The 16,050-nt window shown below is 39.7% G+C and overlaps 1 long non-coding RNA gene across 4 annotated transcripts; it reads left to right on the top strand.

Moving 5' to 3' along the window:
* Positions 1–502: 502 nt before the first annotated feature.
* Positions 503–12,093, top strand: LOC131362262 (uncharacterized). Of its 4 annotated transcripts, none has more exons than XR_009206148.1 (4): positions 503–782; positions 1,185–3,396; positions 6,567–6,660; positions 11,265–12,093. It is a non-coding gene; the product is annotated as an uncharacterized LOC131362262 (long non-coding RNA). The 4 variants fall into 4 exon arrangements; XR_009206149.1 differs by lacking the exon at positions 503–782 and having other exon boundaries at positions 853–3,121; positions 3,258–3,396; XR_009206147.1 differs by lacking the exon at positions 503–782 and having other exon boundaries at positions 852–3,396; positions 6,895–12,093.
* Positions 12,094–16,050: the final 3,957 nt, after the last annotated feature.

Genomic DNA, 16,050 nt, shown 5'->3' with positions numbered 1-16,050 from the left:
ACAGCCACATAAACTACCTTAAACTTTTTAAACTGTGACTTTAGCTTGTATTTACTATTTGACAATGTACTGCAATAGTTTAAGCAACTTATTGCTTTACTTTTCGCAATCACACGCATTTACTTCTGGAAATGCAAAATTCTACTTATTAGTCACACTCTTGTTATCGTCACTATTTATTATTATTATTATTATGATGATCGCGTCAGCAATCACACTCTTGTTATCGTCACTATTTATTATTATTATTATTATTATTATTATTCCGTTTCCTGGGCGCGCTACTAGTCCTAAACGGTAATAGCTAAAATTCTGGTTCCAACGCTAAAATGTTCATCATGTGTTTCTTAAGTGTGCTATTACTTTTCATGTTGATAAGTATTGTAGTTTATTTTATATTAATTTTAAATCCGATCGTTACGGACTTCACTTCCTGGTTTTCGCACGGGCATTTAAGGAGAGCGCGCACAGTTCGGCTTTTCTCGGAGATTTTCGGGATCTGTCGTAAACAAGCATGTAAAACGTTACTAGTCCTAAACCGTAATAGCTAGAAACATGGTTCCAACGCTAAAATGTTGCCCATGTTATGCTTATGTGTGCTATTACTTTTCATGCTGATAAGTATTGTAGTTTATTTTATATTAATTTGTACATGCATTTTTCACGGACTTCACTTCCTGGTTTCCGTACAGTTCGGTCTTTCTCGGGGATTTTCGGTATGTGCCGTAAACGCATCTGTAGATGTCGTAAACAAGAATGTAAAACACTACCAGTCCTAAACGGTAATAGCTAGAAACATGGTTCCAACGCTAAAATGCTGCTTAGGTGTGCTCTTACATTTCATGCTGATAAGTATTATAGTTTTTTTTATATGGATTTGTATTTGGACTTCAGACCGCTGCTGTGTGTGTGTGTGTGAGTGAGACGTCAGCTAGAGTGAGTGAAGATGTTTGTTTTTTTTAAGTCGTATCGTCTTTAAACTGATATTTAAGCAGAGCGCACACACGCTGGTTCGTTTAGACTTCATATTTTAACTGTAACTTTATTTTGTGTTTATTATTCGATAATTTTTTGCAATAGTTTAAGCATGTATAGTTTTTATATACACTATATTGCCAAAAGTATTCGCTCACCTGCCTTGACTCGCATATGAACTTAAGTGACATCCCATTCCTAATCCATAGGGTTCAATATGACGTCGGTCCACCCTTTGCAGCTATAACAGCTTCAACTCTTCTGGGAAGGCTGTCCACAAGGTTTAGGAGTGTGTTTATGGGAATTTTTGACCATTCTTCCAGAAGCGCATTTGTGAGGTCACACACTGATGTTGGACGAGAAGGCCTGGCTCTCAGTCTCCGCTCTAATTCATCCCAAAGGTGTTCTATCAGGTTGAGGTCAGGACTCTGTGCAGGCCAGTCAAGTTCATCCACACCAGACTCTGTCATCCATGTCTTTATGGACCTTGCTTTGTGCACTGGTGCACAGTCATGTTGGAAGAGGAAGGGGCCAGCTCCAAACTGTTCCCACAAAGTTGGGAGCATGGAATTGTCCAAAATGTCTTGGTATGCTGAAGCATTCAGAGTTCCTTTCACTGGAACTAAGGGGCCAAGCCCAGCTCCTGAAAAACAACCCCACACCATAATCCCCCCTCCACCAAACTTTACACTTGGCACAATGCAGTCAGACAAGTACCGTTCTCCTGGCAACCGCCAAACCCAGACTCGTCCATCAGATTGCCAGATGGAGAAGCGCGATTCGTCACTCCAGAGAACGCGTCTCCACTGCTCTAGAGTCCAGTGGCGGCGTGCTTTACACCACTGCATCCGACGCTTTGCATTGAACTTGGTGATGTATGGCTTGGATGCAGCTGCTCGGCCATGGAAACCCATTCCATGAAGCTCTCTGCGCACTGTTCTTGAGCTAATCTGAAGGCCACATGAAGTTTGGAGGTCTGTAGCGATTGACTCTGCAGAAAGTTGGCGACCTTTTCGCACTATGCGCCTCAGCATCCGCTGACCCCGCTCCGTCCGTTTACGTGGCCTACCACTTCATGGCTGAGTTGCTGTCGTTCCCAAACACTTCCACGTTCTTATAATACAGCTGACAGTTGACTGTGGAATATTCAGGAGCGAGGAAATTTCACGACTGGATTTGTTGCACAGGTGGCATCCTATCACAGTTCCACGCTGGAATTCACTGAGCTCCTGAGAGCGATCCATTCTTTCACAAATGTTTGTAAGAACAGTCTGCATGCCTAGGTGCTTGATTTTATACACCTGTGGCCATGGAAGTGATTGGAACACCTGATTCTGATTATTTGGATGGGCGAGCGAATACTTTTGGCAATATAGTGTATGTATATGTGTGTATATGTATATGTATATATAATATATATTAGTTCCAACGATAAAATGTTGCTCATGTTGTGCTTAAGTGTGCTATTACCTTTCATGCTGATAAGTATTATAGTTTATTTTATATGGATTTTTAAATTTATTTTTCAAGGACTTCAGACCGCTACTGTGTGTGTGACAGCTAGAGTGAGGGAAGAGGTTTGTTTAAGGTCGCATTATCTTTAAACTGTTCCTACAGCCTACAATTCTTACTCTACAGCCACATAAACTACCTTAAACTTTTTACGCTGTGACTTTAGCTTTATTTTATTATATATATATTATATTATATATTTTATTTTTAAATAAATTTAAATTTTATTATATATTATATATATTTTATTAATATTATTTGAGCATGTCTTGCAATAGTTTAAGCAACATATTCACAATCACACTCACATTTTCTTCTGGAAATGCAACATTCTAGTTTAAACTAAATATCTGCACTCACATCCTCCTTTAACCCCTGTATGTGACACTTACAACCTGGATCTGGATGAAATGGATATAATCAGGATATTATGTCATGACCAGGGGCGTTTCTAGGATTTGAAAACATCAGGGGCTGAGCCTGAAACATCAGGGGTTAATTAGGGAGAGGGGGCAAGCAAGAATAGCACGTTTTGCAAGGGCAATATTTGTTTAATAATAAACACAAATTAATCTCACACAGGTATGCCATGCAATATTATCTCTTTTACAGCTTGTGTGTGAAGCAGTGCCATGTAGGTCCTTTATTATTATTATTATTATTATTATTATTATTATTTTACAGTAATCTATATTATACTTGTACCTTTTATTTCATTCCTCATTTTTGATGGAACTACTGTATGTATTATTCTTTGTTTTTTTTTACAGCCTCTCTTCTCTTATTGTTCTCTCGTCTGTCTTGCTGCTTGTATCTTGTCTACTTCATGCTCTTGGTGACTTTTCTATCCTATTTCTTTGAGGGTGGAATCATCAGAGAGTATCTCCGAGACTTGACTTGAGCAAAACGGTCAGTTACCATACTAGTATTTCTAGTGCTGAGAATTCCTTTATCAATAGACAGAACAGCTGAATGATGGAGTCTGTTCTGGTCCATTGTTCACCTAAGTCATGTATTTCGTTTACCTTAAATACTGCATTAGTTGAATAATAGAAAGTCATGATGTTCAGACTGTAATGTCTTAGCATTTTAACAGTTTATATTTTATTAGATCTATCTTTAGGCTTGTTTAATTTAAGGATTTTGTACATATTGGGTATGGAATAATATTCAAAAGGGTCCGTATGTCAGGGGTTTTCAGAATCAAAGACAGTGGGCCTCTTTTTTGACACAACATACGTTTGTTAGCCGACTTTTATCAACTGTGTTAACGTTAAAAACTAAAAGTTAGACTATTATCTGAATAATAAGATTGTTGTGTTTTTTGACAGTTTTTTTTATTTCTGTCGTGCTCAGCGCTGTAAGGTATTTTAGTCACGGGGTGTGTGAGTGTGTGTAGGTGTGTTCGACTTAAAGCGGCGCTGTGCAGACTGATAGGTGTATGACATTAAAGTATCGCGAGAGCGGATCTAGAGAATGTTCCAGTGCACACTCTTGCGGTATTTTGGCGTGTGTGTGCGTGCGGAGAGAGATGTCAGTCAAATTCGCGTACAGTAAACGGTAACAGTGCTCAACAAAACCGATCAACATTTACTTAATTCCTCTACACTCCCGTGGCAAAATTGTGGATAAATCATTTGGGGCTCAAGCTCGATTAGTCCTAGCGACGCCCCTGACAACAACACTTTAATCTGTGCATCATCCAAAAATGGTTAAAAAGAGTGTGAGAAAAGCGACAATGACGGGTGGCAATGAAAGGGTGTCATCTCAAAACCTGATGATGATCTCTAGTATCATAAACAACCATTATTTTACTTGTAATAAAGACAGAACATCCATCTGTGAAACCTTTCATACTTTAGATCACATACCACATGAAGCAGCTTCCCAGAAATTTGTATATATAATATACAAGTAAGAAAACATAATGTCGATGACCGAAAGATGAAAATAACAATGTTGTTGTTGTTCTTTCGGCTGCTCCCGGTATTTTTTCGGGGTCACCACAGTGGATCATTTGGTCCTCATATTTCCATTTGGCACAGGTTTAACACCAGGATGCCCTTCCTAAGGCAAACCCTCCCATTTTATCCAGGCTTGGGACTGGCACTGAGTGTTAACTCTTCAGCGACTGAGTGGGTTAGCTCCCTGCCCGGGAATCAAACCTGGGCCACGGCAATGAGAGTACAGGATCCTGCCGCCTGTCCACCAGGAGGCTGAAAGATGCAAATAACAACATAAGATGTGAAATAATAGTACATTTTTTAAATCTTCTTCTTTCGGCTTTTCCCTTCAGGGGTCGCCACAGCGAATCATCTCTCTCCACCTAGCCCTATCTTCTGTATCCTCAACACTTGCACCCACTAGGTTCATATCCTCATTTATTACATCCATATATCTCCTCTTTGGCCTTCCTCTTTGCCTCCTGCCTGGCAGTTCCATGTCCAACATTCTCCTACTAATATACTCACTCTCCCTCCTCTGAACATTCAATTCAATTTTTTCAATTCAATTTTATTTGTATAGCGCTTTTAACAAAGAGCATTGTCTCAAAGCAGCTTTACATAAGAAACAACATAGGAAAACAACAAACATATAAACAGACAAATAGTCCTAGATGTTATCCCAAGTGAGCAAGCCTGAGGCGACTGTGGCAAGGAAAAACTCCCTTAGATGGTATGAGGATGAAACCTTGAGAGGAACCAGACTCAAAAGGGAACCCATCCTCATTTGGGTGACAGCGGAGAGTGTGATTATATCGTGCATTTATGTATATTCAGTTGTGTGATGCTGATACAGAGTGTGTATGTGTCATCCACATAAGGTTGACAGCGTTGCTTTGAAACGCTCACAAAGCTCCCAATCCTCACAAAGCAGAACCCGGCTGGAGCTGGTCTACCTCCGGATGTCACTGGAGCCGGCACAGTCTCTGTATGCCTTGGGATGGGTAGAAGAAGGAAAACAATGGAACAGAATTAGTGTAGCTGCTGTTCAGAATATTAGCAGCACTAGATGATAATGTGCATTTAATCAGATGTACTAGAGCACAAGGTTATGGGATGTGTTAAATGTATGCCAGGCTAAAGAGATAAGTTTTTAGTCTATGTTTAAACTTGGAGACTGTGTCTGAGCCCCAAATACTGTCAGGAAGGCTATTCCAAACTTCCAAAGGAATGAGTAAGGCGAATAAGAAAAGCGTAATCTTGAACGCTTTTTAGTTGTTTTATTGATTTGTTTGTTTTTGGATGGAGTCTGATAAGTTTTGGATCATCACTGCATTAAAACAAAAGCCTGCTTCATCATACGGTTTCTATGTGGGACAACGTCATGGATTTTAAGGCGGCATGTTAAGCTACGTAGCCTTTATATGTCACACATGGGGGCCTTGCTTAAGGGCCCAATGGTGGCAGCTTGCTGGGGCTCAGGCTTGAACCCCCGATATTCCAGTCAACAACCCAGAGCCTTAACCGCTTGAGCTACCACCACCCTCAATGTGGAATGTAATTGATGAGACAGAGGAAGGTGTTATAACATAATAAAAGAACAATTCTAGTGGAATAAAATCAGATGAAAAACTGAGCATATATAAATTTCTTGTACAGTTATAGCTAATACACTTATTAGCTATTAGTTATAGGTAATTCACTAGATATGTCTGTAAATGCTCTATCTATCTCTGTTTCTCTGTTTGTCTGTCTGTCTCTCTCTGTCTGTCTCTCTCTGTCGGTCTGTCTGTCTCTCTCTCTCTCTCTCTCTGTGTCTGTCTGTTTCTGTCTGTCTGTCTATCTGTTTGTTTCTCTCTGTCTCACTCTGTCTGTCTCTCTGTCTGTCTGTCTTTCTGTCTCTGTCTCCTCTCTCTCTCTGAATCGAGCACGCAAACGAGTCCAAACGTTCAAAAACAAATGCACAACCTGCAGGTGGAACAAACAGCTAACTAGATCTCCTACAAAATACAGCGTGGAATATAACCCATGCCTCTCAGACGTTTGGGAAAGTTTTAACGGCTTTAGGTAGATTTAGTAGATTTTTTAACAAAGAATTCTAATAAATATACTAAACCTTGCATTTTCTTCACTCAGGTCTGTCCATTCTGGAGTTGTTTGATTATCGCCATGAAGCATTTGAACGATATCTACGAAGGAGAGCCCTTTAACTTCCAGATGGTTCACAACGGTAACCTTCCACCTTCCTCCGATACGATAACATGAAGCAGAAATACGGAAAAATAGTAATTAATGAGCTCAGACACACCAATCGGATCAAATGTGGATATGAAAATATCTTCCCATCAGTGTTCACCTGCAGTGAGGGTTACAGAGATGTTTATTCAGGGTGTGTGTGTGTGTGTGTGTGTGTGTGTGTGTGTGTGTGTGTGTGTGTGTGTGTGTGTGTGTGTGTGTGTGTGAGAACCTCATCTGTAAGCGAGGTCACATTAACAGATGATGGCTGGAGGATGCGAGGACCGAACGAGTCGTCGTGGCTCAGCGAAGCATTACGCTTTCCTCCTGCCGTCATCATCAAGCGAGGAAGAGGAGCTAATGAAAAAATAATAAGCATTCGAAATTGAGAATTCACCACAGCACCTTGTATTCATTATTATTCTCTTTAAACTAAAAAAAAATATATATATATATATATACACAGACTGATATATCTCAAGTGTTTACTTTTGATGATTATGGCTTACAGCTAATTAAAACCCAAACTGCAGTATCTCAGAAAATATAAATATTGTGGAAAAAGTTCAATATTGGAGACTCATGGTGTCACATTATAATCAGCTAATTAACTCAAAATACCTGCAAAGGTTTCCTGAGCCTTTAAATGGTCTCTCAGTCTGGTCCAGTAGGCTACACAATCATGGGGAAGACTGCTGCCCGGACAGATGTCCAGAAGATGGTCATTGACACCCTGCACATGGATGGGTCTGATCGTCTACCAGGAAGTTTTAGAGCACTTCATGCTTCTCTATGATGACCAGCTTTATGGAGATGCTGATTTCATTTTCCACCAGGACTTGGCACCTGCCCACACTGCCAAAAGTACTAATATCTAGTCTAAGAACCATGGTGTCCATGTGCTTGATTGGCCAGCAAACCCTGTGAAAGCCCTACCTAAATCCCATAGAGAATCAGTGGGGTACTGTGAAGAGGAAGATGTGAGACATCAGACCCAACAATGCAAAAGAGCTGAAGGATGCTTTCAGAGCAACCTGGTCTTCCGTAACACCTCAGCAGTGCCACAGACTAACCGTCTCCATGCCGTGCCGCATTGCTGCAGTAATTCACGCAAAGGGAACTCCGACCAAGTATTGAATGCTGGACATGTACATACTTTTCAGTGGTCCAACATTTCTGTGTTGAAAATTATTTTTTAAACTTTTATTGTCCTTAAGTAATATTCAGGTTTTCTGAGATACTGAATTTTGGGTTTTCATTAGCTGCAAGCCTATGGCGTCAAATCCGCGCTATATCGTACTCGTAAAATAAAATATCGTGCTCGTAAAAAAAAATATCATACTTGTAAAAAAAATTATCGTGCTCGTAAAAAATAAATAAAACACGTGAATCGCAAGGATGCTAGTTTGTTCTTTCCAGCATGCTAGTGTTTGTTATTCCAAAAATTACACATAGAGTTTTATGCAGATTAGGGGGCGGGATAAAAGTCCCCATTGGTCCACTGCTTCTCTACCCACTGCCCTTCTCTAGCCAATCAGTAAAGTGACGTCACTGACGCGCGACTCTGTCGGTTAGTGTTTGAACCTGTCTTAAGTAAGTGAGAAGATGGGCGATTACACACCGCGACATGTAATCGATAGCAATGTATACGTTAGTTAGATGCCTTAATTGTCCAAGGAATCAGGTGTAATATGTCTAAAATGCTTCTGACATGTTCCAGTTTGTGTAGGTGTGGATGACATTGCTTTCTTCCTAGAGGAGCAAGGTACAGGGGTTGTGCTTACAGAGACTGAGTAGATGCTGTGACCACAGGCACAGTTTAGGACACACACTGACCCAAACTCCACATCCTGAGACTTTGGATGAGATCTTATAAATTGCAGTTTGTTTTTTATTATGTCTTACCTGAATAAGATATTCCACATGATGCATGTTTACATTTGTCCACAAGACAAAATATTAACTGAATTTGCACAAATGAACCAGTTCAAAAGTTTACATACACTTGATTCTTAATACTGTGTTGTTACCTGGTTGATCAACATAAAAACAGTCGTTATTCATCCAGGTAATAACACACAATATTAAGAACGATGACCTTGAGAAGGAGAGAAGGTATCAAGCTGATTCTTACCACCTCAAAGCTTAATAATTTACATAAATAAAGGACTACTGCTGGAGTCTGGAAGTGAAATATTCACTACAAATTTAGGCTTTAAGAAAAGTAAGGAAAAAAAAGACTAAAGCAGAAGACTAGAGGTCAAATACTTACCACAGATACCTACCACTGATACTTACCACATGATGAGTACGGGGTGATCTTTGGGGTTTGCTCAAAGATCACTGCTTAGTGCAGGAATCACTTCAACTGGTAATTGGAGGGGCCTTGTGACTACCTGCATCTCCCACTCAGGTTCCACACGCTGTCGTCTACTAGAAGGGAAGAATTCATCGTCTTCCTCTTCCTCTTCATCCCTCCACCTTTTCCCCTGGTCTAGAACAGGATATGCTGGAACATATCAGATATCAATGAGAAACATCTGCACAACTCATAAAAGGAAGCAGAAACCGTTAGTTTAATAGTACAGCATCTGTTTTGTACAGCAGAAAAACCATCACTCAGTATGTACACAAGTTATATTACAGTAATCTTCCTATAACAGTACATACGTTCTCTGTCTACATTTGCAGCTAAAATGTAAATAGAGTCACATTACCCACTTATATCACTGCAAACTCCCCCCCCCCAAAAAAAAAACCTTCAACCAAACTATATGTCTATTAAGGGTTAATTTTTACTTCATCATTTATTACTCTGATGGTTCTTACCAGAAGGGACTACTTGATTGTCTTCCTCTTCATCCCTTCTACTTATTCTCTGGCGCCAAACATGAAAGGTCACAGACGCTGGAATGAAAGGCTGGCCAGACTGCATGTCGTGCAACACAACAATGGGATGGCGTAGGATGGGACGTACTATAGGGATTGGTATCCTTAATGGGGATGGGCTCCTTGCAGGTGGTTGGTCCCATACAGGTAACAGGACCCTCATGGGTGGGGATGGGCTCCATGCAGGTGGGGATGGGCTCCTAACAGGGGATGAGCTCCTCACAGTGACCTCATTCTCATCACCTCCATCTTGCACATCCTGCTGCAGAATAAACACAATTTCCTCATCCTCAGAGTCACTCTGCTCGCTGTAGTTGAGCTCGTCTTGACGTGTTTGTTCCCCTAGTCTCCCTGTGTCAAAAGACAAATGAGAAACATCTGCACAACTCACAACACAATAGGAAGCACAAACCTTTAGTTTAACAGTACAGCAGAAAAACATCACTCAGTATGTACACAAGTTATATTACAGTAATCCTCCTATAAATACATTCTCTCTATTTACGTTTTAGCTGCAAATGTGAAGTCACATGACCAACTTCTCTCACTGCTAACTCACCCGCGACAAAAACTTTCAGATTAAACTAGATTAATGTCTATTAAGGGTTAGTTTTTTTTACTTTATCAGTGTTTACTCCGAGGTTTCTCATCACTTTTGTGAACTCGGAACACTGAAAAACAATTATTTAGCCACATTAGCTATGCTAACTAGCCGCCTAGCTAATCTTCGCTAATATTTCTCCTCCTCCAGCTCGACTTCAGTAAACTTTTAGTAAACCTGCTAATTTTGCCAGTTATTTGGCTTAAAAGGTCCAACTTTATCCATTTTAGACCACTTTATACCCACAAACCTTAGGATAATTATCATGTCAACAAAACGATTAGCCAAATAACAACGAACAGATCGCCTTTCCCTAAAACTGTCTAACCATACAAAACGATATTCCTAATGGCGTTTCCGCCTGTTTAGTGCTGTTTTTAACACAGTTTTACTCACTAAAGCACTTGTTACTTTACGGAAAATGTAAAAAGTCAGTAACTCACCGGTCCAGGGGTCGTATAGTCCGGTCCATCCGGGCTGAGGGTCCGCGTCCTCCTGCCGCTGTAGCGTGTCTTCATCCTCGCTGGTGGTGCAGAGTCGGTGAAGGCGTCCAATCGCAAAAGTGTTGCAGGAATAAAAGTGATGTACAGTAGTGCTGTAGCAGGAATCAGAAAGTAGTATCCAAGTCTTGCGATCTTCAACACCAAACACTTTTCAATTTGAAAATAAGCAATCCAAAGCATTATGTCACGTGACACTGCAGTCAGTGCGCATGCAGTCTAATCTTCTCTCACCCTCACAGATATTATCATCAATCATGGGCGTCACTAGGCCATTTTTAGGGGGGCTTTAGCCCCCCTAACATTTCTACTCAGCCCCCAAAAAATTCTGCGATCCTCCATAAACTGTACACAAGTTGGTGATCTACTCACTCCTTTAAATTACATATGAAAACGGCGGCAGAGTTTGGCTTTTCCCCGTCTTTCAGCTCGTTCTTCAATCCGCAGTCCGCAGCATCGCAGAGTGAGAATCAGAGGACAAGTGCGTGTGTGTGTGATCAAGAAGATCTTTGGCTTGTTCAGTTCTCAAATGTTATACACATCTATGCAATACAGTGGAATGCTGCAATAAGTTTACCATCATACCCTGCGTCTCTACTTCCTGCGAAGGCTGAGGAAGGCTCATCTTCCACCTCCCATCCTGACCACCTACTACAGAGGGACCATCGAGCGTCCTGAGCAGCTGCATCACTGCCTGGTTTGGGAATTGCACCGTCCTCGGACCGAGGACAGTTGAGAAGATCATCGGAGTCTCTCTTCCCTCTATCACGGACATTTACTCCACACGCTCCACCCGCAAAGCTAACAGCATTGTGGATGATCCCACACACCCCTCACACACACTCTTCACCCTTCTGCCATCCGGAAAGAGGTACTGAAGCATTCAGACCCACACAACCAGACTGTTAAACAGTTTCTTCCCTCAGGCAATCAGGTATCTCAACAGAGAACTGAGCTGAGCTGGACACACACACACACACGTACAACCAAGATCTGATCTCAAAGGAGAACTGAACTGTGCTGGACACGGACACACACACATACTAAATTGTCCTGTTTGCACGCACATGTCACTTTACATTTATATATATTTATATTAATTCTGTTTACATGTGTCGCTTTAATATCTGCAATCACTGTATACACTGTTCTTTCATTGACTAACATTGTCTTGTTCATTGCACAAAGTCGGCCTATATGTTGTTTGTCTGCACTGTCTTGTCTTGTCTTGTCTTCCTGTGCACTTCTGTTGTATGTCTAGTTCTTAAAGACAGCACCTTAAGTATAGTTTAATTTTGTAGTTTAATTTTAATTTTTAAATTATAGTTTAATTTTTTTTTATATCTCTGTTATAGCTCTATGTTTGTCTGCGTCACTATACTTTGTGTTATGTGTAGCACCTCTTGTCTAGGGAGGAACGTTGTTTCACTTCACTGTGTACTGCATCTGCTATATATGGTTGAAGTGACAATAAAGCTTCTTTGACTTTGACTTGACTGTTAGTCAGACCTTTATTTTAATTAATGTATTTATTATTATTATTATTATTATTATTTACTATTATACCCTCACTGGGGGCTGAGCCCCCCTTAAATAAAAATCCTAGAATCGTCCCTGCCTTAGGCTATGTCTATACGTAGCTGGGTATTTTTTAAAAAACAGATTTTTCAACTTTTTTTTTTTTTTTTAATTCTGTCCACACGACCTACGTGTTAAAAATATCTTTGTCCACATGAAAATGCAAAACGCCCTGTTAAGTGCTGTCAGGAGCATGCCTAGCCAGAAGCCTAGACAAAATTTTATTACCGGTTCCGGTAGTTTAACAACAATGGCGCGTCGCGTGAAAGCGACGCCCTTGACATGCGACAATTTCACTGTAGTCCGACCGGGTCTCCTTACTTCTGCTTTTACTTTCCATACTTGAGTACATTCATGAAAATACTACTTTTGATACTTAAGTACAGTTTATTTCAAATACTTTGACTTTTACTCAAGTAGAATTATAATGGTTGACTTTAACTTTTACTTGAGTCATTTTCTAAGAAAATACCTGTACTTTTACTCAAGTATGCCTTTTGGGTACTTTATACAACACTGGTATAGAGGTGGATTAATTCAGGAAGGACACCAGTGAAGGCCTAGGTGTGAAATGCACGACCCGCCACTGCATTAAAGTCACCTGTTGCCGTTATACCTGTTCATTACACCTTTCAGTGAGAGAGTGTTAGAGTATGCACGTGACGTTCTTGGACGAGGACACACGCATAGACACAGACAGACTCTCTGAGTTCTACTGCTCCTCCATGGTGATGATGGTGCACGGTTAAAAATTCATAACAAACACATTTAAAAAGTTGGGGGGGGGATTTTGAAAAGTGGGGGGGGGCATGTCCCCCCTGTCCCCAGTGGAAATTACGCCTCTGGCTGAATGACACTGAGCCCCAAAAATTGGTGATAGTTCTGTAATTTATTCGGGTGATTATGAGCTTCAGCTGAGCAACAAGCTGATTTTTATGCAGAACAAAAAGACATCCTTTGCATAGACATCCTTTTAACCAATAGACTCAGGTCTGTATTTTGGACATCCACAGGCTGATTTTGGAGGAGCTGAGGATGAAAACGCTGTCACATTTTTACAGTTTGTCAGTTCAGCTTAGTGGCTGTGTTCAATAACTGGTGTACATGCAAGCAAGAGTTCAGAGTTCTTGTAACTTATTCATTTGCATCACTTTAATAATGGATATTAATTATTAATAAGCACACAGTATTTGATTTAATAAATAAATCAATGAATGAATAACCTCAGAATGTTTTGATGAATACTTTTTCATTCCACATGGGAATGCTTAATATAAATGATCCAATTTGCTCAGATTTTTTTAAGGCACCTTCTGCAGGCACTGTTTTTCTAAAAACAAATGATTTTTCTATACCTTGACTAGAAAGCAGCCTAATCCCCCCACCCCCACTCCCAAGACCCCTACATTACATTTTTTCACTTTTATTAAAGAGAACATACAGCATTGTCACCAGGAAAATTTTACTAAACTAAACTGTGTTGTAATTACGTCTCATTTAATTAATTCTGTTGATTGTAATGTTACAGGTGACGATACTAATGTACTGGTACAGTGAAATTCTTACTTTGTGGTGATAGTGTCCGTGTAAAGTCTAGTGTTTAAATTGTCTATGATTATCCGTTATGAGTGCATGATGGTTCAGCAGGTAAAGTGCAGAGTTCCATTGAACAGACTGAATTGACCTTGCTGATACAGGTGGAAGTGGCAGTGGGTTTGGACTATTTATCAGTCTAATGGCCTGGCGATATAAACTGTTCTGGAGTCTGGATGTTCTGGCCGCAGTGCTCCGGTCCTGTTTGCTAGACTTCATTAAGGTGAGGAAATTGTGGATGTCCTTGATGATGATGTTTCAAGTTCATTTGCAGATCCTTTTATTGTAGATGTCATGCAGTGAGGGGAGATCTCTCCCTGGGATTTTCCGGGCCAGCTCGATGTAAATCAGAGACTCATGTAAATAACACAGTATCATGAATTTACAAGTTCTAATGTTTAGTTTTGCTTTTCGATTTCTAGTCATTGGACATTAAGAGCAATATAATGTTTGGTGTTTTAGTGTAAAACTCTTGTGATATGAAGCACTTGTGATCTTTTTGCTCTGCTACAATGTTCACTTTTGTGAAATACAGTTGTAGATGTTGAGCTTTATCCAAATGTTATTTGCAGGAATTCTCTCATTTTAAGGACACCAATTATTGTGGCATTACAAAATGTTGTTAACTGCAGTGATTAACATTATATTTTGTGTGTTAAGGTCATTTTGCCGTACGATGAGCTGCTGCCCACCTCATCTCACGATGACCCTTCAGCTTTCGTTCTGGTAAACAAACCATTCATTTATTTACTAAAGCCAATCACTGCAGTTTACAAGGATCTGGGTTTTTTTTTTGCGACAGAATGTTAGTAACTCTGAGGTAATTCTGTGTTTCCAAACTTGCGTGTATCTACACATACACACTATTCCCCTGGATAGGAGTCTGTAAAATGTACTGTGTGAGTTTTAATGATAGACTGCTAATTTGCATTCTCTCTCTCTCTCTCTCTCTCATGGATGAGGACACCAGAAGAAGAAGAAGAAGCAGCAACAAATAAATGACATTGTCCCCTATTGAGGACTGACCATTAGAAAATCACACCAGAATTACTGAATATTTCAGTTGAAACTTTCTGTTAAATGTTTCAGGTTAAAGTTGGACTCTCTGCACCTTTCATATGGGACAACACTTTAAGGTAGGTGTGTATTAAAGTGGTTAACTGTACACTGTTTAAAAGCACATACCAGCACCACACACACACACATACATCAGTGTTTAGTAAAGAAGGCTTTACTTCTGCCTGAAGTTTACATTTTAAAAACACGTACTATAAAAACCTTCAGTTTTTGTGTCATGGGTAAAGAAAATAATTGCTCAGTACAATTATGTGTATAATGACCCACAGGCATCGGGCAGTGATTATATATTTATACAAAAGCTGTACTTATAAAATAAAGTGTCCACCATGTGTAAATACCACATAGAAAACCTCATTTTTTGTTATTATATGTATCTTATATTTCTATAATGTATATTTTTAGCCTTTATATATTTTTATTTTACTCTTATTGGTCAAATCGAGGTTGTCATGTTGTTTTCAGAGTTGTCCACTAGATGGCAGCAGAGATTTTTTCCCCAGCCATATTTTTTAAAGCTGTGTAGTTTTTGCATTAAAAAAAACAATTATTATTAAAAAATGTCTTATATATTAAAAAATATTATAAATATTATGTTTATATATTAAAAAATATTATGATCAGGTAAGTGAACGAGTGTTTATAACTGCTGTAATGTGAGGCATAACAGGAAGTCATTTGTTTTGCGGTTGTCCCACAACATTTACTGTAACTGAAAACTGATTTGAAGAGTTGAACTCCTGATTCTTTAATATTTACATATGGTATAATATTTAAAAGACTCTATAAACATTAGAGAAATTGCTGTGTAAAAAGAATAAAACACTCTGGGGCACTCTGTTACAGGGAAATCATTTCAGCTAAATAAAAACGGCTCATATCTCGTCCCTGGTTACAAGTCTGGTTATCGTTAGTGTTAATAAAAGGCAGGAAATGTAATGGGAAAAGCACTGGATCATTTATCCATCCAGTTGTTCTGAGGAAATCTTGAAACTGTGTAGATCAGCGATGTCCAATCTTATCTGTAAAGGGTGTGGGTTTTCCTCCCAGTCAAGCAGGAGCCATATCTGATTCCACCTGTTTAATCACCTGATCTTAGCTTTTCTCTGCTTTAGCAAGAAAAATTTGATTCATCCTTGTCTTCGGA

This window comes from Hemibagrus wyckioides, linkage group LG11 (assembly GCF_019097595.1).
Source record: "Hemibagrus wyckioides isolate EC202008001 linkage group LG11, SWU_Hwy_1.0, whole genome shotgun sequence".
NCBI lineage: Eukaryota > Metazoa > Chordata > Actinopteri > Siluriformes > Bagridae > Hemibagrus > Hemibagrus wyckioides.
Note: the sequence above shows the minus strand (reverse complement) of the source record. Positions and strands in the feature narration are given on the sequence as shown.